This window comes from Rattus norvegicus, chromosome 10 (assembly GCF_021556685.1).
Source record: "Rattus norvegicus strain SHRSP/BbbUtx chromosome 10, alternate assembly SHRSP_T2T, whole genome shotgun sequence".
Lineage (NCBI taxonomy): Eukaryota > Metazoa > Chordata > Mammalia > Rodentia > Muridae > Rattus > Rattus norvegicus.
Genome location: NC_141543.1, coordinates 42,922,497 through 42,948,998, shown reverse-complemented (window position 1 = coordinate 42,948,998; position 26,502 = coordinate 42,922,497). Strand labels below are relative to the sequence as shown.

The 26,502-nt window shown below is 46.8% G+C and overlaps 1 protein-coding gene across 2 annotated transcripts in view; it reads right to left on the bottom strand.

Moving 5' to 3' along the window:
- Fstl4 (follistatin-like 4) overlaps positions 1 to 26,502 on the bottom strand; it is a 433,607-nt gene that overhangs the window by 332,816 nt on the left and 74,289 nt on the right.

Genomic DNA, 26,502 nt, shown 5'->3' with positions numbered 1-26,502 from the left:
GCACAGTGTTTTCCACTTTGGGAAACAGAGAACCAATCGGGTGCTGAAGACCAAAGGTAGATGGGATGAGTTCTGACGGGAGGAGATGATGCATCTGCCCTCTGGAAGTGATAATGTAGAGGAAGAAAGTTGTCCTGGCAAGGAGGGTCAGGATATACCGCCTCGGATGCTCACTGCGCTCCAAATCCCTGCACCGACCACTGAGTGTGATGGTTTGTCTATCCTTGACCCAGGGGAGTGGCACTATTAGAAGGTGTGGCCCTGTTGGAGTAGTTGGTGTGTCACTGTGGCTTTAAGACCCTCATCCTAGCTCCCTGGAAGTCAGTCTTCCACTAGCAGCCTTCAGATGAAGATGTAGAACTCTCAGCTCTTCCTGCACCATGCCTGCCTGGATGCTGCCATACTTGATGATACTGGACTGAACCTCTGAACCTGTAAGCCAGCCCCCATTAGATGTTGTCCTTTATAAGACTTGACTTGGTCATGGTGTCTGTTCACAGCAGTAAAACCCTAACTAAGACACTGAGGGAGTGAAGATCCATTTTCTTGCTATCTAGAACCTACTGTTCTTCCCTAGGGTGAGTGTCTCCTGATGGCTTTAATGAAATTACCCCTGATCTGCTCTGAGCGATGCTAAGTCCCCATCTGTCCCATCTGCTCCATCAGTGAGGCTGAGTGGTGCTCACCCTACCCTTGAGGACAGCCTTCCCTTCTCGTTTTAATAGGTGTTCAAGACCAAGACCCAAGCTGATCCAGTTGAGGCAACCTCATGGATTGGGTTGAAGCATGTAGGTGTGATTACCCCTTTTCTCTGGTCATTTCTGCATCCAGCATATTGGTCACACAGAGCCAATGGCTACTGTACTTCCCAGGCAGAAGTCACTTCTTCCTTACTGAAAACAGCCAGGTGGTCCTCTGCTGTGGGGAATCTCATCTAACGGGAATCACGGGCCTCACAAAGGCAGGAACTTGGTTCAGTGTGCTACACACATTCTGCTCCTGTGCACATGCCTGGCCTCGAGCTGGGTTTCAGAAGTAGATGTTGAGGAACGCTAAGAGAGTAGAAGTTCAATGTTCTCACACAGCATGGTGACTATGGGAGGCTCTAGCTAGACATTGCTCCAATACACGTGTGCCTCCAGGCATCATGTTATACATGAGAAACACATGCAATTTTATCTGTCAATGGAGAAAATAAATGAGCTCGAATTTGATAAAAACATCTTTGTGGAGTCACTGAATTGAATGATATAGTAGAAACAATTGTGTCTCTTTGATAAATCTGCTATGTTTTAAAAGAAAAATGAGTCTCTAGAAACATTATTTCCTTTCCCATTTATTGCCCATTATCCTATAAGACTCTTTCTAAATTAACTCCCAGAGAGGGATCCTGTTAACTCTTTATTTGCCTATGAATGTCTTAGTGAGGGTTTTTAGTCAATTCTCTTTTGCAGTGAAGCTCTATGGGCAGGTGAGATACTGTACCCATTACTTACAGGTAAGGTCCCTTTGACATTCTGGCCATGTCAGCTGTGATCTCCTGCCTCCAGGCAGGTGGACTTAAGTGTTATCCCAAGAGAATAGAAGCTAAGACAGTCTTTAAAGGTAGAAAGCATGGAGGCATGAGAGAGAGAGGAGGCCCTCCTCCTGGAGTCTGATAGAAGTCTCTCACCAGCTGAGAAGTAAGAACTCCAACATAGCCTTGGATGGGGCCTCATTCCTTCCTAAAGACATTGCCTCATTATCAAACAAAACTCAACTCTGTTTACAGTGAAGCTATTCTATGTTCCTAAATGCCAGTGGGCTACAGTTGCCTTATAAAATACAGGTGCCTCCTCCTCCAATACTCAGTATGAAAACAGTAGCTTCAAGCCCTACCCAAATGCCACAAAGGACCTTTATAAAAACAAGGAGCCCTGGCTTTCCCTTGAGAAGCCTGAGTCACACCTAAGTGTGACTTGTTTGTTTCTGAGTACCTCCTTTCCTCCCAACCCCTGTGATTGAGCCTTTACTAATAACAGTCTCCAACTGTGCTTTCTAAATTAGCTAGTCTCAAAATTCTTCTCACTACAAAGCCTGGTTTGGCCACAGTCAACTTTTCCAAAACTTCAGAATTTGACAGGCTGTTGAGGGTGGCTGTTGAGGAACTGTGCATCCTTGACCTGTACTGCAAGATGCTGAGGATGCTGGGAGGTGCACCCACAATATCAGACTCATTTGTATTCATTCTTCCACTTGCCCACCCACTCAGTTTCCTGTAAGCCGAGGCTGGTTTTAAACTCTGAACCCTGAATCTTCCAGCCTCCATCTCCCGAGTGCTGGGAGTCTGAGTGTGAACTGAGTGTGATCACGCCCAGTTTCTGTAGTGCTGGGAGTCAAGAGTGTGAACTGAGTGTGATCACGCCCAGTTTCTGTAGTGCTGGGAGTCTGAGTGTGAACTGAGTGTGATCACCCCAGTTTCTGTAGTGCTGGGATTGAACACAGGGCCTCTTGCAGGTTAGGCAGATGCTTTACAAACTGAGCTACACTCCCAACCTTCCCAGCTCAGGTCAAGTTCATCTAAGGTTGAAGATGGAGCACCTCTGGGGACACTGTGCCAAACAGATAGACAGCTCCTGGGGTGCCTAGAGTCACCCCAAGGATGTAGAGCTGTAAGGGAAATTATCCACGAGGGGCAGAAATTCCACCTATATAGGAAGAGTCTGAAATCTCCTTACATGTTAACCTTTCACGACAGGGAGCTACCAGGACAAGACGACAGCGTGCAATTCCTTTGATGGCCAATTCCATCTTGAGTCACACTAAAAATCGAAACGATGGTTTATTTGTACCGTCCAACACTGGCTGTTTTGCTGGGCTGGAGCCCGAGCTTCCTATTAAGTTTTCTGGGAAAAAAAAAACCAGTCAGCATTCTCCCTTTAACCCCCTAGAAGACAGTAAATTACCTGTTTGCCAGAATCTCACAGGCCCCGGAATTTGAAACAATGACACCGCCCCACCCCCATGCCTCTTATCGCCTTTATCGTTTTCATCTCCTTCATCCAGCCTTGTTTATTTCTGGACCTCTTCCAGATCTCTCATATCCTGCCTAAACTCTGGAGGCTGGGGCATGATATAATGCTGACACAGATGTCTCTCTGATGTGACTTGCAGACTAAACAATTTCAGAAGCGTCTTTCCCTGGTTGCCACTTTGAAATTAAGCTAATTGATTATCTAATTGACACATTCTTAACATGTGCCTGCCCCAGTGGCCCTTTGGAGTCAAGAGGCTTCAATGGGGGCATCCAGAATCCATCCCGAAGGCCACTTTCACCATTAAGAGAGCACACAGCGCATTGAGCCCATGATCCCAAACTCAAAGTTTCTATCTTCATTAACGCTTGAAGCACTTATTGGCAACTATTATTTTTGCTACCATAATCAGTGTGATGAGAGGTAACATGGTCAACTTGACAGAATCTAGAGCCACCTAGGTGGCAAGCCTCTGCCCGTGTCTGTCATAGATTATCTGGATTAAGTTAATTGAGGTAGGAGACTCATGCAGGACACTGCTCATTAGGCTGGAGGTCCCATATTAAGACAGAACTGGGAATGTCCAAGAAAACATCACTGTCTACTTCTCTACTTCCTGATTGTGGTTGCGATGTGACCAGCCACTTGAATCTCCTGTTGCCATGCCTTCCCCACCAGAATGAGAAGCACCCACAAACTGTAGGTCAAAATAAACACTTCGTTCCTTCAGTTTGTTTCTGCCAGGTATTCCTTCAGTTTGTTTCTGCCAGGTATGTCGTTGCAGCAACAAGACAAAAACAAACACAATCAGGTAGGACTGACGTGCTCCAGGATCAATTGTGTCTCTCCATTCGAGTCCCAGTGCTGAAAGGCTAACATCTGTGACTGCATTTGGAATTCTGGCTTTCCAAGAGGCAGCTAAGGTTCAATGGTGTCATAAAGTTGGGGCCCTACTCTAATAAGTCAGTGTCCTAGTAAGAAGAGGAGGCACTAAAAACCCTTTATGCCTACAGTGGAAGGGCTATATGAATAAAAGCAATGAAGAAGCATTTGTGGACCTAAGAACAAAACCTCAGCAGAAGCCAATCCTGCTGGTTCGTGATCTCACACGTGTAGCATCCAAAACTGTGAAAAAATACTTCCTGTGGTTTGAGCTACCCAGTCCGTGGTACTTTGATGTAGCAGCAGTCTTTAGGCTACTACAGGATACAAAGGAGGCTTCTCCGTGGCTCTGCATCCATGGCTGGATCTTTGTGAGTGGAGAATGGGGGGAAGGTCATCAGGATCAACTGAGTCACTGATGCCAGAGGTTGGGATGTGGATAACAATATTAAACTTTTCACTTGTTCTTCAGAGTACCTGTGAGGACGCCCAGGTCAGGTAGACCTGGGTCTAAACTCTACTCGATTGTCCTCTAATGAGCTTTCATTGCCGTACATGTAAAGGGAAATAGCACCAGTCACATGGGGTTGGTGTGGTGAGCTACTAAGTATGCCAACATATGGAGGCACGCGCACACTATGTGCTCTGTAAGTAGCAAGTGACCCCGTCACCTGAGGTCAGCACCCCCAGCCCCTGGGACTCAGCGCTTGCCAAGTCAGATGTACATTTCTTGACGCTCACTGGAGCGAGCGGCAAATATTTCTAGCTCGGATAGTAAGATTTGCTGTGAGGTGCTGGCTAGAGGAATCAGGAGCCCTGTGAGATGGGATACTCAGTGGTCATCTCTTTGGGGAGCTGCCATCTGCATGAAGACCAGACATTGAGAGAGCAGCAGCCACAGTAGACTTGAGAGCAGACCATCCAGGTCTAGGTAGGATGAGTTTGTTGCACCTGAAGGACAGCAAGACAGAGAGCTGGTGCTCGAGGAGCATGGGGAACTTGGGGGTGGATCAGGGGGTACACTGAGGCTATAGGCAGAAAGTGGACTTTGTCCTAAATGCGACTGGAGGACATCTAGAGTTTAAGAAGCAAGTCCCTATCATCCTCTGGAGTCTCCAAAGTCTAAAGATAAAAAGGCTTCACAATGGCTGAAAGGTGGAGGAACTCTGTGTAATAACCTCTGTCTATGCAATAGAAAGAGACCAGAGTAGGATCAGCCCCAAGGAGCCGATAGGATGACTATCACTCAGAGAGCACCAGCAGCAGGAGTACCCTGGACATTACACCCACCCTCATCTCTTTGACATAAAACCGGAGCACAGAGAACCCTCCAGAAACATCTCCCAAGGCCAGTTGTATGTTTCAGCAGCAGGTCAGATGTAGAGAGCTGGAAAGAGGAAGGTCACATTGAAGACACAGGCTCTACGAGTCTCTTTGCACACCTGTCGCCTGTCCCACCTACTTTACTCCTCTTGTGGAGGGCATCACCTGGGCCCCCAACTTGGACCCACTGGTGAATTTACCTTTCAGGAGTGAACTTGACCTCCCTGGAATCTGCCCTCCTGAAACCGCTTGGAACCACCACATCTTGCTAATCTGCCTATGAACGATTTTGTTAAGGAGCCTTTGAGAAGGGCTCAACCACTAACTCCGTGGATCAAAAGGGCCTCTGAAACTTTGCCTGTCACTCTGCCCCATGGACTCTTTTGAACCCATGGATGCTCCGGCCTTTCCACTGTTCCAGCAGACAGTCCCAGGGTGGTTATGTTGGCTTGATGTCTGAAGGACTTTCATAAATTATGCATCCGTTTGGTTAAAAATGCAAATGATGCTTGTTGGTTATTTCCATCGCTGTGTGAATTAGCTCATTACAGACATTGTATCCTACGCAGAGCTAGCTGAGAGCATATCCTGACATTTGGTCCTCCAGGCAGGGCTGGGTCCTCCTCTGCACTGCCCTCATGCATGCCCTCAGGCTGGCAGAGTAGAGCTCCACTCCATGGCAGCTTCCTCCCCCTCCCATGTGAGAGAAGAGATGCTTAGGGGAGAATCAGGGAAAAACTAAATGAGGGGCCATTGACTATGCCCTGCCAGGAAGACTTCTCAGCTACTGATCCATGGCTTCCCCATTTGCTGGGGGGGGGGGGCAGTTCTTACTCATCTTCAGCAGCCTCTGGGTCTCCGTTCTCCCGAGACCCTGGCAAATAATCATAGGTAACCATTGTGGTCTCAACCATGAGTCCATCCTCACTAACGAGCGGCTGTGTCTCAGCTGCATAATATCCAGCTAAAGAACACCTGTCCTAGTTAACCTCTTCAGGGAATGACAATAATAGTGTAGAGAACTCCAGCGATCACAGGACCCACGCATAACCCCTTGTCATTCGGTTGGTGAAATCCAAACATGGGATGACTTAGGGTCAGAGGCCATACAGCCATCAGTAGAGCACCAGGAGAATCCGGGAAGCCACATTGTCTCTTGGAACCCCAGTTTACCTCCCCCCCCCCCCAATCAGAAGAGACAATCAGAATTCTGCTCTTCTAAAAATTGTTTCTAATTATTTTTATTTTACAGATGCATGTGTGTGTACTCGTGTGGAGACCAGAAGTCGATGTCGGGACGTTTTCGTTTGCTCTCTACCCAGTTTCTTGAGACAGTGTCTCCAACTGAACCTGGAGCTTGTGGATTTGGATAGACTGAGAAGCCAGGGAGTTCTAGGGAAGCCAGCTGTCGCCAGTCCTCATGGTACGAGGGCTGCAGTCATGTGCCAGTGCGCCCAGCTTTTATGTGGGTGCCGGGGATTAGAACTCAGATCCTCAGGCTTGTGCAGCAGGTACTTTACAGGCTAGCTCCTGACCTTTCATCACGTCAGGCATACAGGACACAGACTTGTTGGTTAAGTGCGGATTGCAGGCTGAGACACAGTCACACTTACAGCAGTACTTCAATAGGTATCTACTGAACACCAGTCATGAGCTAGCCAGAGAAGATGCTGAAGGAAATTCACGTTTTTACAAAAACTAACCAACCAAACAAACAAACACAAAAACATTTATGAATCCTGGCAGTGGTTTGCTAACTAAAGTGCAGTGTTGAAGCCCAGTGTGGTGTATGTTCATAATCCTAGAACTTGGAAAAATAAGGCAAGAGGATTGAAGAGGATTTGAAGCTGGCCTGGGTTACACAGTGCGTAGGAGGCCAGCTTGGACTTCGTAGTAAGAACCTGTTTTTAGAAGAGGATCAAATAATGCATAAACAAGTGCTGCTGATTTAATAAATAAATATTGCTGGCTTAGATAAGGTCTGAGCATGTCTCCCAGGCCTTCTGTGCTGTCATTTAATCTCCATTGACGGAAACTTGATTCAGGTAAAGGGTTAACGTTTGGGCCATTGGGAGGGGGTTGGGCTATCATCATCAGAGTGCAGCCTTCGCGCGTGAACCCTGATGGCTTTATAGGCAGGCAGACTGGTCTCCTCACTCACTGCTGGTCTCTTACTATGTGATGTCTTTCGTGGTCTTTGGATTTTGCAAAAGATCACAGGCAGATGCAGCCCCTCAGCAGTTGGCTGGAACTGCAGGACCTCTGGACCTGCTCATCTTTCACGGACCCGGATCTCAACACTACTGCCCTGGGAATTAGGTTTCTAGTATAGGAACTTCAGAGGAACACACTTAAACACTCAGGACAGCAGGAAGTACTGGGAGGGGCTGGGAGAGAGGCAGCCCTAGGAAGGTTGGGTACAGGTCAGCCGACAGTGGCCTCAAAGTTGGGGCAGAAACTAGTGCAGATTCCCCCATGGTCCCTGGCAGCCTCTGAGGTCTGTGAGAATTGCCCCACCACATACACTTCAACGGAAGAGGAGGAAGCACAGGGCTTCTTGGCCAACCCAGATGTGCGAGGTGTGCAAGCCAGCAGGGCTTCTTTGCTGAGCTCAGATGGATGAGGGGCCCATGGCTTCCTTTTGTTTCTCCAGTGCTCTTGACTGCATCAAGCTGCTTGGTAGAGGTAAGGAGCGCACAGCTGGGCTGGGCAGAGATGACTCCTGACTGAGCCTCTGCCCAGAGCCGCTCATGGGTGTGAGCTGTCCTTTCCCGAAGACCACTAATGCACTGATCTGCAGTCCCCACATGTCCTTGCTGCCACCCACTCTGTTTCTATGCTTCCGGAAAATGAAAGGCTTTGGGGATGGATGAAAAATCATCCTTTATTTTGATTCTGTGTTTGAACATCTTCCACTTCTCTGCAAATTGAGGGTATATTTTGGTACTTTGGCTAATGCCTGGTATATGAAGACAGAGAATCAAAAATTAGTCATGGTTCCAGGAAGATCAACGCAGCTAGATGTCTCAGAGTCGGGACACTGTCACCTGAAATGACTTCTGAGCAAAAGGATTCATCCCCAAATCAGGTGGGACCTGTCAGGGCCAATTCTATCATGCTCTAGCTCAGTCACCCCCCCTCCCTCCCCCCTCTCTCTCTCATATGCACGTGCATTTGTGTGCATGCATGCATGCACACACACTCACATACATGTGCACACACGTGCACACATACATGCTGAGTTTATTGCATTCCTGACTGGTGTTTTGAGCATTCTTGACAGACAATTCTGTTGAACAGCCAGGACTAGATTTGAAGGCACAAAGACATGATCCCATAAGACTTTAACCTCCAAGTATGCAGTTGGGAGCCAGCCTCTTGGCACTGCAGCCTTGGCCAGGCTTGGGCCTTACCTCCCACTCCTAAGAAGCACTAAATCCACCTATGAGTCTATAAAAACACGTTCCTCATGAGCTCAGCTCCTCCTAAATAAATGGTGTGTGCTGAGAATGAGGGTGACCTTTGTCAATTAGATTTAGTCTAAGCACAGAGCATAGCCTTCCCTGGTCTCTTCATATCATTCTCAGGGACTTGGTTAGTGAGGTACCTGGTGGAACAGATGGAGTTGGCTATAGACGGGATGCTTCAGCAAGAGCTTTAAATATATATTACCATGGCTCCAGAAAACAGCCATCTTTCCTATGAGAAGGCAAGCTTCCATGACTCTTTTCAGGAAGCCTCCAAAACTTTGCCCTATCTGCCAACCACTCTTGGCGCTTGGCTTTCTCCAAGCAGGATTTAGCCACACCAAGTTTCGGTTTCTCAAACTCTTACTCCCCCTGGACCCTCACAGGCTAAGTCTTTACTTACTGGGAAAACTCCTTCTGTTCCTGAGAAAGCGGGCATGATCCCCTGGTCTGAATTCAGTGTGCACCCATTCGTACTGTACACCATTCTACTTCATACCTGCTCCCCACCCTCACCTCAGTAGGGTTTATCAAACTTGTCACAGCACCTCTGTGTCTCTGGCACCCAGGGAAGGTCAAAGAACTTCTCCTATGTGGAGACTGGTTGAACTGATTGACTCAGTCAGGAAACACTAAAGGGGTGATGCCTATATGTCAGCAGATCCCCCATCTGACTCTCCTGCACCAAAGCTAGTGTACCCAAACAATGACCAACGCCCCTGCCCAACCTGCACAGTTCTTTCCAGCTCAGGTGTCTTGGCACCTTTTATAGCACGTAGCTTCTGTGATGACCCTTTGTCAGTCGGGATGACAGGGAACGTCACCTGGGATTATAGGGAGGGGCAAATGGAGATATCTAGGAAAGTCTGGTCTTCCTTAGACATGTTACGGATATCACGTAGGAGTGCTTGCCACTCGGTGCAGACACATCATCGTGCCCTGTCCCCCAGCTGTCACGGCAGTGCTGAAGGCCGCCTCTAAGGGCAGCTTGAGTAGCATGAAGCAGGCCTTCCCCCATGCCCTTCCCACCAGGACCAGGATGTTGATTCCCAGTGTGAATTTGAAAGCCAGAATCAGCCTGGTCCCCAGTGTCCGTGTGGAGGGCAGCTGCCTCCGTGATCTGAGCACCTGCCTAGTGTTTGTCCTAGAGCAGGAAATAAAGTTGTACTGTGCTAAGCCACTGAAATTATGAAGCCTATTTGTCACTGTAACCCAGCATTCCCTACAAATACCCCAAGGCAGAGGGAGATAAATGACTCACCCTAAATATTAACAACAGAGGCCAGCAGTAGAATCCATGTTTTAATTAAGAGTCCCTGCATGGCTCTGTGAGGAACTAGAGTTGTTCCACACTCGGCTCCCTCCACCTTCCTCTCTGGACATGAACCCACCTGGCTAGCACCCGCCCACCTTGGTCCCCATGAATGCTCAGCACATCAGCAAGCACACGCCGACCCAGTGTGCCAAGCTCTGTTCTTGCACGTCTGTAAACACTGGCTCGCTTCACTCTTCTACCTTTGTGAGCTGCAGACCACCACCGTCACCATTTCACAGATGGGGAAACTGAGGCCAGCTGTTTCTCCAGTACCAGGTTAAATGGCTGTAAAGCACATAACCCAGGCTAAAATGTTCTGGTTCTGAGCACACTTGTCAACACAAGGGTTTAGCAGGTGGAGACTTTTTAAAAGTGTTTAAATTTTTAAATGAAAATTTAAACAAAGTTTAAGCAAATTTTTTTTTGTTTAAATATTTAAAACCTTTAACCCTTTGTTTTTGAGACATAGTCTCAAAATGGAGCCTGGTTAGCATGCAACTTGCTATATGGACCAGGCTGGCCTTGAAGTCATAGGGATTCATCTGCCTCCGCCTCCAAGGTGCTAGGATTAAGCATATAAGTCACAATACCAAGCTTATTTTATTTTTAACATTTTATGTGCATGTGTGCTGTGTTTAGGAATGTGTACATGAGTGCAGGTGCTCTGGAGGCCAGAAGAGGGCGTTGGATCCCCTGGAGCTGGAGTTACAGGCAATTGTGAGCCACCCTGTGAGTGCTGGGAGATGAGGGACTCATCTGTAATACTGGTACACACTCTTAACCGGTTAGCCATCTTTCCAACACCAAATGGCGATATTCTTGTCTCTATGGACTCACTGCCCAAGGCTTGGTGCTCAGACCTCAGTCGGATTTTGTGTTTAATAACACTCTTCACCTGCAAGGATATGTACTTTCTATAAAAATAGAAAAGAAAGACAAGATTTGTAAAAAAGAAAAAGAAAAGAAATTCTGTATGGTTGTAGCTGTGCCCCAAGTCCTCATCCAGCCTAAACCTCTCTGAGAAGATTCTAGCTTTGGAAAGCCATTTCTTCTCATAGGTCAGCTAGTGCTAGCTCTCAGAGTGAGACACTGAGTCGCCTTGCTTGGATTTGGTGGCACTTTCCATCTCGTGAGTCTCCTGATGTGGCTAAAACTGCTGTATTGCACAGATTCCATTTTCTATTGGAAGCAAATGATTTTGAGAATTCTTTACCAGCCCCTACAAGGACTGGAGACACCCTAGGGTGCTGAAAAACCCTGAGTGAGCTTCTAAGGAAACCAGTTCAGAGAAAATTCTGCATGTTAGCACCTCAGAGGCTTTGGGGGCGAGTGTGAGATTGGGACTGGGCAGAGCAGGGCCTTTCACAGGCCCGTGAGAGCAGCAGAAGCACTTTCTGCTCACACTTGATTTCTAAGGGACAGCAAATTCAAGACATTGTTATGCATGCAGGACTCCAGGCTCTGGCCAAGCATACACGGCCAACTCTCATGGCGCACTTTTCAAGGGTCATGTATGATGCGGTCAGGAGATGTGGTTACATGATGGGCACAAGCCTCAGAATCATGAAGAGCAAAGTAATGAAATAGCCACAGGTAAACTAAGCATACGCTGCACCTGCTGGCCAGAATGGTGAACAATCAGGCAGTTGTTCTCAGCCCTGGGCTTGGATCTCTCCTGTGCCCAGGGGTCTACTGTTGCTGTGACAGCATATTCTGACAAGAAGCAACTTACGGGAGAAAGGATTTCTTTCAGCTCACAGTTCTGGGTCATAGTCCATCACAGCAGGGAACACCATTAAGCAGAGACTTCAAACAGCTCATCTTGTCACATCCACAGTCGAGCAACAGAGAAAAGCATGCAGACAGGCCTGGTGTCTGGATATCTTTCTCTGTCCTTATGTAGTCCAGGGCCTCAAACCAGGGGATGGCCCTGTCCCCTTTTGGGCTATGTCTTCCCACATCAGTGAAGGCAAACACAGTCCCCCAGAGACCTGCCAGCCTGACCTGGCCAGTCTCTCATGGATACTTTCTTCTCAGGATTGACAATTAAAATACCCATGATGCACAGGGTTACCAAGGTTCATGAGAGAGAACTCTATCTCCTCCAATGGAGCCTCTGTATTGACAGGTGACTTTCAGTCAGACCTGAGGTTAGTGATTCCACTTAGCGCACAGTAACCCCCAAACCCTCCACAAAACCATAAAAGTTCAAAGCACCCATATGCTGGAGAGCCCAGCAATCTCTAGCCAGAAGCTAAACCAAGGTTTATACCCAGTGCAGAGGTCCACAGGCTGAGGGGATAGTCAGATGGACACAGGTCCTACACTGGACTCTGTACATTTTGTCCATTAACACTAATACAACATGGCATAGAATCCTGCCCCATTACCCAGGGTTGCAAGGGCCTGGAACCTCAGTGGGTAGTGTCCAGACCTGGACATGACAGATTTTCCCTTCTGGGAGGTCAGATGAGGATCCAGGGTAGGACAAGTGCAGGTCTGACACTTGGGTTTTTTTGGTTGGTTTAGTTGTTTCTCATAAGATAACTAATGGGAAAAGCAATGGGTTCAACCACTGGGCTGACCCTCTGCCATCATGCCTGCACACCATGATCCACAGTGAGCTTCCCTTCACACTAACTCAAGACTTTTCCATCAAGGTCTTCCAACCTGGGCTGGGGAGATGGTCAGTCAGTGAGCTGTGGCTGCTCTGTAAGCATGAGCATCCAGGGCACCACATGGAGAGCTGGGCATGGCAGTACATGTCTGCAATCCCAGAAGCAGATCCCAGGAGCTTCCTGGCTCACCAGCCCGGCTGGGTGGAGAGTCATTGAGGAAGACACAAGACGTGGACCTCTGACCTCCATATGGACATGGACACACACACGTACACTTATAAAATACGTGCACATATACACACATCACATACACAACTCTAAATAACCGTTCCATATTCTTTTCAATTAATCATCACAACCACAAGACACCTTTTGCAGAAATGATGCTACTTCCTCCTTCCCAGTGTTGTGAATGAGACGCACCAGCAGGCAGGATCAGGCTGCTAGGCCTGGACTTTGAGCTCCTTCCTTTCTGACCACATTCATCAGTGACTCAGGAAGCCTCAGGAAACCTACCTCTGTTGCTGCTGATCTACCCGGAAGCAACAGAGTTCAAGCTGGGCATCACCCAGCATCCTCCTATCCCAACAGAGATCCAAGCTCCCCACCCACCTACCCCAGACACCTCCCCAGAAGAACAGGGCTCTGGACAGACCACTCAGCTAGGAGGATGTAAAGGGATGGAGGGGGCCTTGCATCCTTTATTGGCTTAGATTCTGAGCTACAGTCTGACATGGCTAGGGAGTTAACATGATCTTTTTCTCAACTGCCTGTTAGGGCTGAATTTGTACCAACACAGGGTGAGTGATGGCAGCAGAAACCCAAACCCTCAGTTCCCAGCTCACAGCCACGTTCTGATGAGCCATAGGAAAAGGATATCTGTCACCATAGTGTGTAGCATTTTATTAATTGACTGATTTATTAACTGATTAATTAATGAATCAATGGTGGACACTTACCATGCCTACCATGAGACATGAGAAGGACATGAGAAGGAAAAGCAAGTATACCCCAGGACAGGGAGGTGACAGCGCTCAGCGTGCAGCTCTCTAGTGGACAGAACGCTGCCCACAGGTGTCCATGACTGGTGCCTGGCCACTATACGTGTGGTTCCTTGTGAAGAACAAGGGCTCTGCAGGGTGATTAGGAAGGATCCAGAGGTGGAGAGATGGCCACCAGTATCCAGTATCATCAGAAGGTCCTCCTCAAGGGAGGCAGGAGCATCAGAATCAGAGGAGGAGATAGTGAGACCAGCAGATACCAGAGCGGTTTGGAGTCACCAGCCAGAGGCAGATAAAGCTAGATAACCCCCTGTTCCGGCACCCCTGCCTCCTAAGCCTTACTCTCCCAACCCCTCCATGGTGCATGTGGTTACACTGTCCATAACCTCAAGAACCCACAGCCAGCACACGCTGCCCTCACATCACGCACTTTGTACTGTCTTTCAAGTTCCAGCTCAGGGGATGGTGTTCAGTATACTTTCCAGACACAATCACAGGCAGACAGCCTCCTTTCTGGACATGGGCACAAGGCAGACTCCGATTGGTGCTGGGCCGGGAGGAGGGTACCATTGTTAAGTTTAGTACTCTGAGGGTGAAGGGCTCTCATGGGAGACTCTGCTGGAGAAAGGAGCCTAAGACACTTCCCATGGCCAAGAGGCCTTACAAACAGGGCTTTGTCTTCCTCTAACTGTACAGCTTTCAGCTTCTCCGAAGGCCTGAGTAAGGATGCACTCAGACAGTGGATAAGTTCATAGCCTGCATTTCCAATATCCCACAAATGCCTGCTTGGAAAGGCCCTTCACAGCAGGGCTGGCCAGCCAGCAGCTTCTTGGCATAACAAGCCCGGTTGACTCAGGGGCCACAATACCAGGGAAACACCCCGCAGGCCCCGTCTCAGCTGACACTTTCAGGTCCAGGATGCAGGCGTGCCATGCTCAGAACAGTGCCTTATAAGCCAGGAGCTTATGCTGGGAACAAAACAGGCTTCATCATGAGCGCAGAGCCACCAAAATAACCCCCATGCGAACCCGAGGCTTGACACCTTGTTTTTAGCACCATAAAACTTGATTTTGCAGTTTTAATTTCTAGATGTAAAACAACAAATGTGTGTTGTTTAGCCCAGCCAGCTTGGGGCAGTTTGTTACCACAGCAACAGGGAAGGAACATAAGTTCCCCAGAACAGTTACCTCTACCTATTTAACATGGCAGACAGGCCTCAAAGCCGCCAACAGGAAGAGAATTCTTTTCCCAGCACCGTTGGCTCACATTAGTTAGGCATGAGCTGCCCCAGAATTGGGGATTGTAGTTCAGCTGGGTACTTTCCTAAAGCATGCTAAAGGTCATGGGTTTGATTCCCAGCATAAATACAGTAAATATTTATTTAAATATTTATAAATCAGTGAATAAGAATAATAAGGTGTGGTTCTAGAGCTTTGCCTGGACAGATTCAGGTCTTCCATGAGCACGGGGGACAGTGATCCAGCCTTGCCTCAGAGGACCCTCCAACCCACCCACTGCCCATTCTTGCCTCCTGACCTCTCAGCAGTTTCCTTATCTATGGCTCCTCAACCACCCAAGCCTGGCTCTACTGGTAGCAACCAGTTAGCATGGGAAGGAAATGGCTGTATTTATTAAGTCCCTTGCCTATAATCAATAATGTAGACCCTTCTAATAAGTAGAAATTAAGGTTAGGAACTCATCCATAGCTTGGAATGTAAATGGTTTTTTGCTGTTGTTTTTGAGATAGGGAATCCACATGTGGTTCATGCAGTCCTGTCTCTGCTTCCTAAGTACTGGGATAACAAGGATGTGTCCCCAACTCCAGATCTGCCTATGAAATCCCTTGGTCATTTCCCAATGACTAGAGACCTCTCTGCTTGGTCCTAACTCAGGACAAGTTCAGGACAGGGTAAAAACTGAGGTCCAGGACATAAAATTAACTGAGCCTGAGACACTGAAGTATGGTACTATGTTTCTTATTTTCTTGTTTTGCTTTTTTGAGACAGTGTGTACAGACTACTTTTATGTCAACTTGACACAAGTTAGAGTAATCTGAAAGGAGGGAATCTCAATTGAGAAAACGCCTCCTTGAGAACCAACTATAAAGAATTTTCCTTTTTTTTTTCTTCCACTTTTATTAAATTGGGTATTTCTTATTTACATTTCAAATGTTATTCCCTTTCCCGATTTCCTGTCCATCACCCCCCTAACCCCTTCCCTCCCCCCCCATTACTGCTCCCCCAACAATTCCCTGCACTGGGGGTCCAGCCTTGGCAGGACCAAGGGCTTCCCCTTCCACTGGTGCTCTTACTAGGATATTCATTGCTACCTGTGCATTTGGAGCCCAGGGGTCAGTCCATGTATAGTCTTTGGGTAGTGGCTTAGTCCCTGGAAGCTCTGGTTGGTTGGCATTGTTCTTATGGGGTCCCAAGCCCCTTCAGCTCTTTCAGTCTTTTCTCTAATTCCCCCAAAGGGGGTCTTGTTCTCAGTTCAGAGGTTTGCTGCTGGCATTCACCTCTGTATTTGACATCTTCTGGCTGTGTCTCTTAGGAGAGATCTATATCTGGTTCCTGTCAGCCTGCACTTCTTAGCTTCATTCATCTTATCTAGTTTGGTGGCTGTATATGTATGGGCCATATGTGGGGCAGACTCTGAATGGCTAATCCTTCAGTCTCTGCTCTAAACTTTGCCTCCCTATCCCCTCCTATGGATAGTTTTGTTCCCCTTTTAAAGAAGGAGTGAAGCATCTGCATTTTGGTCATCCTTCTTGAGTTTCATGTGGTCCATGCATTGCATCTTGGGTAATTTGAGCATTTGGGCTAATATCCACTTATCAATGAATGCATACCATGTGTTTTTCTGTGACTGGGTTACCTCACTCAGGATAGTATTTTCCAGTTCCATCCATTTGCCTATGAATTTCATGAAGTCATTGTTTTTGATAGCCGAGTAGACTCCATTTTGTAGATGTACCACATTTTCTGTATCCATTCCTTTGTTGAGGGCATGTGGGTTCTTTCCAGCTTCTGGCTATTATAAATAAGGTTGCTATGAACATAGTGGAGCATGTGTCTTAGTTGTATGTTGGAGCATCTTTTGGGTATATACCCAGGAGTGATATAGCTGGGTCCTCGGGTAGTGCAATGTCCAGTTTTCTAAGGAACCTCCAGACTGATTTCCAGAATGGTTGTACCAGTTTGCAAACCCACCAACAATGGAGGAGTGTTCCTCTTTCTCCACATCCTTGCCAGCATCTGCTGTCACCTGAGTTTTTGATCTTAGCCATTCTCACTGGTGTGAGGTGAAATCTCAGGGTTGTTTTGATTCGCATTTCCCTGATGACTAAGTATGTTGAACATTTCTTTAGGTGTTTCTCAGCCATTCGGCATTCCTCAGCTGAGAATTCTTTGTCTAGCTCTGAACCCCATTTTTTAATAGGGTTATTTGGCTCTCTGGAGTCTAACTTCTTGAGTTCTTTGTATGTTTTGGATATTAGCCCTCTATCAAATGTAGGATTGGTAAAGATCTTTTCCCAATCTGCGGGTTGCCGTTTTGTCCTAACCACAGTGTCCTTTGCCTTACAGAAGCTTTGCAGTTTTATGAGATCCCATTTGTTGATTCTTGATCTTAGAGCATAAGCCATTGCTGTTCTGTTCAGGAAATTTTCTTCAGTGCCCGTGTGTTTGAGATCCTTCCCCAATTTTTCTTCTATTAGTTTGAGTGTATCTGGTTTGATGTGGAGGTCCTTGATCCACTTGGACTTTCTTAATTAAGGAATTTTCTTAATTAATGATTGATGGAAGAGGACCCAGCCCATTGTGGGTGGTGCCATCCCTGGGCTGGTTGTCTTTGGTTCTATAAGAAAGCAGGCTGATTCAGCCAAAAGGAGAAAGCCTGTAAGGAGCATCCCTCCATGGCCTCTGCATCTGTTGCTGCCTCTCCAGGTTCCTGCCTGACTTTGAGTTCCTGTCTTGACTTTCTCCAAAGATGAACTACAATGTAGAAGCATAAGTCACATAAACCCTTTCCTCCCCTACTTGTTTTTGGTCATGTTGTTTTACCACAACAATAGAATCCCTAACTAAGAGACAAGGTCTCTCTACATAGCCCAGCTGCCCTGGAACTCACTATGTAGACCAGGATGGGAATTCACAGAGATCTGCCTGCCTCTTCGTCTGCCTCCCAAGTGCTGGTACTAACGGTGTGTGCCTCCATGTGCAGCTTGAGCTTCTAATATTCTGATGTGTTTCTTCATACATGCCAGCCCAGGTTCCATCTATGCCTGGCAGTGGGGTTTCTGGCCTCTCTAAACACCAGTAACTATTACCGCACAACCATTAAATCCAAGGCCTGCAAGGTCCAGCCTCGAAAGAAAAATGTGGTTGAAGGTACACAGCCCCAAGGTCCAAAATAAGATTCTTCATTCAATTTTTTCCAAAATAGCCACAGGAATAAATCCACAATTTATAGCAACATCTGTTTCCTTCCCTTTTATCTTTTCAACACCAGCAGTTCCTGGCTGGCATCTTGCCCTGAGCCCCTCACTCAGTCTCAACTTTTCTTCTCTGCAGACCCCCTTCATACCTTAATATAGTGCTTCTTAATGAGGAAAGGAACTAAAAGAGGGTCCTACAGACAGCAGTGTCTGCCTCAAACTCATACACTGATAGCCCATTCTTCCTACAGGACAGCATTTGGACTTAGCATGACATAACGACAGGCCAAGGAGGTCATCAGAGTGGGAACAGGGCCTTGTGGGATTACCAGACTGCCCTGGCACCTTGTAATAAGAGCCACATGAGCTGAGATCCCTCTCTGCCCCAGGACACAGAGTCTGCTATATCGCAACCAGGTAGAATCCTCACCAGGCCCACAGTGGTTGGGGTGCGGCCAGTAAGGTGACAAGTTCCCGGGGTTTAATCCTAGTCTGATATTCTGTGGTGGGATGGAAATTGTGCTATGTTCAGGGTGTTCCTTTGGTGTTACCAAGGGTCTTGAAGGCTGTGTTGAGTGCATAGGATACTGTACAATTGTGTGGGCTACTGAATTACAGGCAAGGGCCACAGCTTGAACATGGTCCCCATGCTACCACCCCCACACTGTGGAGCTCCTGTAAGCCACACTGAGTGGTGAGCAAACGTGAATAACTGAATGGTGCTCCTGGGGACTCAGGGCGGGTTCTCCTGCTCTCACCTGCAGCATCAGATTTCACCTTCTTTATCTAAGTAGCGCATGCCTACTGGGAGGAAACGCTAGCAAACCCTGACATCTGAGAAGAAAGGCTTGTGCAGATGGACAGTGCTTAAAGCACCATGCTTTCTTGTGCATTCATTTAGGTCTCTCGGTGATACATCAGCTTCTGGATGTTTGTTCCAGAGACGCCTGCATTTGCCTCCCATGCTCTTCAAGTTGTAAGCTCCTTTAAATGATCTCTCTCCCACATCCTCACAGGGTACTGAATACAACTTCTCACTCCATCATGAATGCCTGTATGTAAGTTGTTTGGGATGATGGATGTGGCATGATAGGTTTTCTCAGTTTTCTTTGAGAGGCATTTAAAACATCCCTGACAGCCAATGTGATGAACATCTTAGGCAAATGTTAAATGGTTTAAAATTAACCTCCAAATAGAAAAATAAGTGTCTGTAAAATGTAGGTAGCAAATAAAATAGCAATAGGATGATTCCTCGTGTGTTATTATTTAACCTTTACTTATCTATAAGAACATATTTTGATTAACTCGTATTTCATTATCATGTTCTAGAGAGTCAATGTTATTTTTTATTGGTTATTTTATTTATTTGTATTTCAAATGTCCCCCTTCCCAGTTTCCCCTCCACAAACCCCCTCTCCCATTCCTTCTCCCCCTGCTTCTATGAGGGTGTTCCCTCATCCACCCTCCCACTCCTGCCTCACCACCCTAGCATCCCCCTGCACTGGGGCACCGAGCCTTCACAGGACCAAGGGCCTCCCCTCCCAGTGATGCTGATAAGGCAATCCTCTTCTATGCAGCTGGAGCCATGGGTCCTCCCCACTGTGTGTACTCTTTGGTTGGTGGTTTAGTCCCTGGGAGCTCTGGGGGGGGTCTGGTGGGTTGGTATTATTGTTCTTATAGGGTTGCAAACCCCTTCAGCTCCTTTAGTTCTTCCCCAACTCTTCCATTGGGGACCCTGTGCTCAGTCTGATGGCTGGCTGCAAGCATCGGCCTCTGTATTGGTCAGGTCAGGCTCTAGCAGAGCCTCTCAGGGGACAGCTATACCAGGCTCCTGTCAGCATGTGCTTCAATGTTCTTACATGTACCTGAAATACATCCATTTCTTACTCTGATGAGTATAACATTTGTATGTACACGTGTGCATCTGTGTTCACATGCACACAAGCCATAGCATGTATGAAGGTCAGAGGATAATTTGCAGGAGTTCATTTTCTTCTTCTGTCTTGTGGGTGCTGGAGGCTGAGTCAGGCTGTTGGACTTGGTAGCAAGCACCTTCACCACAGAGCCACCTCTCAAATGCAGTAGATATTCTCTAACATTAGTTATCTGTCTCTGTCTATCCAGTCCACCCTCCTACCTCTTTGTTGCCATTATAGAGTCATGTGATTAAATTGTGTGTACTAATTTTATTTAAGATCCTTTATAAAATACATCACTCAGTACTAAGCATTGTAAACCATCTTCTGGCTTTTCTATACAATCACATCCTTTAAATGATAGCTGTCACTCTTCCTCTCTGACTTTTGCTTTGCTACGCTTGCTGCTCAAGGACTCCAGAGCAAGTTACATAAAAGGTGGAGAGCTGGCTGCTGAATTTTGTTCCTCAACCTCAAGAGAACTCTCAATATTTCTCTATCAGAAATAAGTATAATGCTCATATTCTAGCACTCCAGAAGCTGAGGCAGGAGGATTGCCAGGATATCAACACCATGCATGGAGCCTGTAATCCCAGCACTTGAGAGGCAGAGGCAGGAAGATCGTGAATACAAGATCTTTGTCTAATTTGTTGTGACTTTGAGACCAGCCAGGGCTACCTGTGACCCTGTCCTTTTCTCACACATACAGACAAATATACAAACAACAACAACAACTCCTACTACTACAACCACACAACTACAATGCCAAGCTTAGAAAAGCAGCAAGAATAAATAAGGACTTTGCGTTGTCAGGGTCACCATTTTGCCCTATTTGCCTGTTAATTGTTCTATGTGCATGCACATATATACAACATGTATGGCTATGCAGGTGCTGAGTGAATATTTGAGAGCAGATACTAGACAGCATATGTTTTTCTGGCCTCAAGCACACCCTTCTTAAGGACAAGATAGTCTCCCATGGTATAATCGGGTATGTCGGCATTGCTCCCTGACTACCATCCAATCCTCGGCCCTATCTGAGCTTTGTCAACTGGCCCAGTCATGTCCTCAGAGCTGTTTTCTTCCCTAGTCCAGGATCACAGAGGGCATTTAGCTGTTGTGTCTCTTTAGTTTCCTTCTATGTGGAACAGTTCCTCAGTTTTTCTCTGTTTCTTGACCTTCAGAGTTTTGAAGAGAGCAGGCAAACTATTCTGTAGAATGTCCCTCAACCCGGATGCCTCTGATGTGTCCTCCGAAGGTCTCGGTCATGACATTGTCATAGGAATAGCACTAAACTGACCCCTGTCCTCCTCAGGACAACCTATTAAGAGGCACATGACATTAGTCTGTCCCAGGCCAGGCAATGTAAGTTCTAATTATTTCCTTATGAGGCAATGTCCACCAAGCGACCCCAACAAAGCCGTCACTACTTGTCCTTTGGTAATTAAACACTAATGCATAGAGGAATACTTCTAAAATGTGTAAATATTCTGCCCCTCATCAAATGTGACTCCCGGCTTTTATTATCCACCGAGGTCTCTTCAAACCCCACTATCCTTCCTAGGTTTATTATCTGAAATTCTGTCAAGAAGCTTGTTTGATATAACTGCATGTGTGTGCCTAGGGAAGCATAGATTCTGGCTTTATTCGATGTATTATAGCAATTTTCTAATTATCTCTTCTTAGGTCCCTGTGACTGAAAATGTCCCTCATAGGCTCAGGTACTTGAACATTGGTCCCCACTTGGTGGCACTGTTGGGGGAGTTGGTGTAGCCTTACTGAAGGAAATATGTCACTGCGGGTGGGCTTTGAGGCTTTACAGCCCTATCCCACTTCCAGTTCACTCTTTCAACTTCCTGCCTGTAGATAAAGACAGGATCTCTCAGCTTCCTGCCACCATGTTTACCCCACCACGGAGGACTCTCATCCTTCTAGAATCATAAACCAAATTATTATTTCTCCTTTCAGTTGTTCATGGACATGCGTTTTATCACAGCAACAGAAGAGTAAGTAAGACAGCCACCACTGGGTATGTGAAATGAATTCAATGAGCTGATTGTGGCTTGGGACCCCTCATACGGTTAGACAGATATTCAGCTGGTATCATACTGTGAATGAAGCCCATCTAGTCAGATGAAGGCCCTAACATAATAATATTGCCTCCCTCAAGTCAGAAGGCATTATCTTAGCAGGCTGCCTTTGAATTTGAGCTACCACCAGTCCTTGGTCTCGAGCAAGCTAGGTGACTCCGTCGGATTTTAGACTTGCTAAATGTTCACAACCATAGGAGAGGGTTCTTGAAGTAACTCTTTTCCTACACACAGACATCTTATTAGTTGTACTTCTTCTAAGAATCCTGACTCATATATTCTTCTAGGCAAAAGCCACTTGTACAAATGGCTGAGCTTTATCTTTGTGTCTGTGTGAGGTTGCAAGGGGACAACACTCTTGAAATGCTAGACGTCAACTAGAAGACCTTACTCCTTTCTCCTGGGTGACACAATTGTGACATTTTACACATTCCTAAGGTTTTACAATGTATCATATAGCTTCTCCCCCAAAAACTCTTGTTCTTTGCCACAAAATGTAATTTGATAACTTTTCATTCTGAGAACTTGATCTACAAACCCACTGAGGTCTACCATCTTCCCAGTGAGGCCTACAATGCCCCGCCTTCCTCCTCCTCTCATGTTTTATCACAAGCAGGAAGCATTGGTGGGGGGGACACTGAATATCTTGCCCGACAATCTCCTCAGCTTACTCATTTCATCTGGTAGATTTCCCCTTCCTTGATTTATGACAAGAGCCAATATTGGCGAACTATCCTCTTTCCCAGATGGAGGGCCCTCTAAGCATCTAACTTCTGATAACATTTTCCTTTCCTGCTTGGTAAGAGCCTCCTGAGGGCTCTTCAGGTGACAACTACTCTCCTCACAGAGGCCCTTCTGCAGCCAGCATGGTCTCTTCAGAGCCCTTCCTGCTTCCTCTTCTAGGTCACATTGGTCACACTGTCCCAAAACAACGTCCTGGGCTTTAGGTTTTCATCTGACAACTTACTAAGTAAGATCGCTGATTGCTATGCAACACACCACCACAAAATAGCACTCAACACCAAGCGTTTTCCGGGATGTCTCTGTCTCTGTAGGTCTGGTATTTGGGGAGGGCGCAGCCAGGTAAACTGCTCAGGACCTCGTGCATAGCTGCTGTCAAGTGGTGGCTGGCGTGACATTATTCTTCCTCCACACATGCTTCTCCTGTATGGACTAAGTGGGCCTTAATTATAGTACAGTGACTTCAGGGAACTTAGACAGTCTCCATGGGGGTCTGAGCCCCTGCGTGTATGCTCTAACTAGCACTGTGGAGCCAGCCCACTTTTATGATCAATCTCAGAAATTCTATATATAATTTCTACCAATGTGTCCCACATTCAAGGACAGAGAGCATAGCTAAAAAAAAAAAGAAAAAGAAATAAAAGAAAGAAAAGAAATCGAATATTGTGGTGTCTATCTTCGGAAAACATTCCAGTAACTTAGCACTATCTTTTTTTCCTCAGTATGTGTATGTGTGGAGATGTCCATGTACATGCACATGTGTAAGGGGAGGCAAGAGATAGCCTCAGGTGTTGTTCCTCAGGTGCCATCCATCTTGTCTTTCCTGACTGGGTCTCCACAGTTAGGCTTGACCAACTGGTCAGAGAGCCCTGGAGATCTTCCTGCCTCTGTGACTTCCTTGTCAGGGTTATAGGCTTGCAACACCGTGCCTGGCCTTCTCAGTAATTATTTTAAAACATGTTTCTGAAGATCAAATTCAGGCCCTCATGTTTGCATGGAGAACACTTTGCCTTTGCTATTTCCCTCAACACACACACCTTCTCCTCTGTCCTTCCCTCCTTCCCTCCCTCCCTCCCTCCCTCCTTCCCTCCCTCCCTCCAAGATCAAACAAGCCAGTGTGTCCTTTGCAGCTAGCGGGAACACCCATGGCAATGTCTCACTTCTCACAAGGCAGCACTCCAGAGCCACTGTTGTTTTCCTTGTTGGTGCTGGAATCCTTCCTCAAGTGACCCTTAGCTGAGAACTCTTGGGTGCTAAGAGGCTCTCTGCAGCATCATGGCTTTGTTAGCACAGAGACGTGGGGAATGTTATGACACCACCGCCCGCTCCATTCCAGCCTTGTTGATACTTCCCGCTCCAATCCATAAGCGAAGGGTGCATCTAGACCCTTCGATTTCCGCATCTGTCACTTTCTTCCCCAACCATGAGAAGCCAGGCCCTCCTAACGCCCAGTTACATTTGCCATTTGTTGGTGAGGTCTTACATTCTGGGTGACAGAAGGAAGCCCCCCTCCTATCATCGAAAAGGAAGTCTTAGGAAAGAGACACTACTCACGAATGGACTAAATGCCTTTCCAACACCAATGGGGGCAGTCACATGACTTTTCTACCAAAAATGGTGGGATGAAAAGACACAGAGAGCTATCTGGTGGCAACCAAGGGTGCTTGAGACAAAATCAAACTGTTATGAGTTATCTTTTTTTTTTGTTATTAGACTGCAAATTTAGTTCATTATTTTATGCCTAGGGTTTTTATAGCTATGTTAATAACTGGCTTCTCCCCTCCATCCTGTATTGTTCTCTTTCGTTTTTATCGTTGATCTAGGGGCTTGCTAGGCAGCCTAGTCACATCCTCCTGTCTCAGTCTCCTGAGCGCTGCTGGAATTACAGGTGAGTGGTACCACGTCCAGCACTCCTGCCTTCCTTCCTCCGTCTGGGTTCACCTTTCAGTCAGCCTTGTAAGTGCACAGGCTTATTCTGTCGTCTAGAGGTTCAGACAGGAGGAAAACAGTAGCTCATCCACTACTTGATGGAATCCCCTGGGCCATTATCTACATCTGCTGCCTTCGCGGTGGTAAAATTTACAACGATTGGCTCGATTATCTCATTAACTACTAGAATGACTAAGTTTTTTAATTTTTATTTCTATTATTACTTTTTGGGGTTGAGACCTGCATTTTAATTGCATTTCTCCCTTTCCCTTCACATCCCTCCAAGGCCTTGCTCACCTTTAAGTTATTACATGCATATATGTATTTATATATAGATATATGCACCCAAATATAACCTGCCGCTTCTCTATAATGTCATTTGTATGTATGTTTCAGGGCTGAGCATTTGGCGCAGGACAATCAATTGCTGTGCTTTTCCTTGGGAGGACCCCCCCCTCACCCACTCCGCTCCTCACTCAGTTTCCAGTCCTTTGTGTGGGGCTGAGGCCTCATGGGCTTTCCTCGCGCACGGTTTGGCACGTTCACCGGTGCTCTCCTTGTCCAGCTCTCATTTGAGCAGTCCTGTGTTTGGTGAGACCTTACAGGTGTAGCTTCTGATATTCCTAGGCTCCACAACCTCACGGCCAACTCCCTGACCCTCCGAGGGCTCTTACAGTCTTCCTAACCTCTCTTCCGCAATGTTCCCTGAGCCTTAGGTGTGGGAGTGCTCTGTAGATGTTTCCACTGGGACCCGGGCTCCGCGGCTCTGAATACTGACTGGTTGTAGTTTTCTGTGGCAAAGGGTTGCCATAACTTTCTTATCACGTGTATGACTGGGTGAGGACATGCGCACGTGAGCATGGGTGCCCACGGGAGAACAGAAGAGAGCATCGGGTCACAGAGCTAGAGTCACAGAGAGTTGTGAGCCCCTCGTGTAGGCGCTAGGAGCCCACCCTGGTCTTCTAGAACAGTTCCTCCTGTAGGCACTAGGATTCAACCCTGGTCTTCTAGAACAGTTCCTGCTTTTACCCTCTGAGCCACCGCTTTGGCTCCATGATCAGGTTTTATTTTTATTTAAGTTGTCAGATTTTTTTTTTCCTATGAATTGGACCATCAGAACTCTCAACTGCGTTGCCAAATCAAGATTCTGTTGGAATGTTAATTTTTAGATTCAATTATTAAATTCCCCTTTCATCCTCGGTGAGTGTATTCTCTTTCCTTTTCTTAATGACTATTACCAGACCTTTGCTGGTTTTAGTTTTTCAGAAAAATCAGAAGTTGGCTTTATTTTTGATCCTGTTATTTTTTTATTTTAATTTTATACACCCCCCTTTCAAGGTGGCTTTCTTATTTATTCCCTCTGGTTTACTGGGTCTATTCTAACAGTATTTTCCTAACTCTGTAAGTAGGATATTTAACTCATCAAATTTTGTGCTTTCTTATTCTAATGGAGCCATTTAAAATTACGTAATAGCTCCCACTGCAATTATGAATCTGTCTACTTTCCTCCGTGAAAAGGAGACGTTATCTTTGCGGTGCTGACTACCTTGATGAGCACACTGGATTTGGAATGCCTGTGTTCCTGCAAAATTTATTACTGTTTAGTGATGCTCCCTCAGCCACCCGTGACAGCTGGGAAGGAACCCAGGGCTCCTCCTCGGGAGGCACCACTGAGCGATCCTTGACCTGGCAAGCATCTTACTCTCCTCCAGCAAGGCCCCGTGACTCTTTTGTCTCTCTTTGATAAGATAGCCAGCAGGCAGCTCTGGTG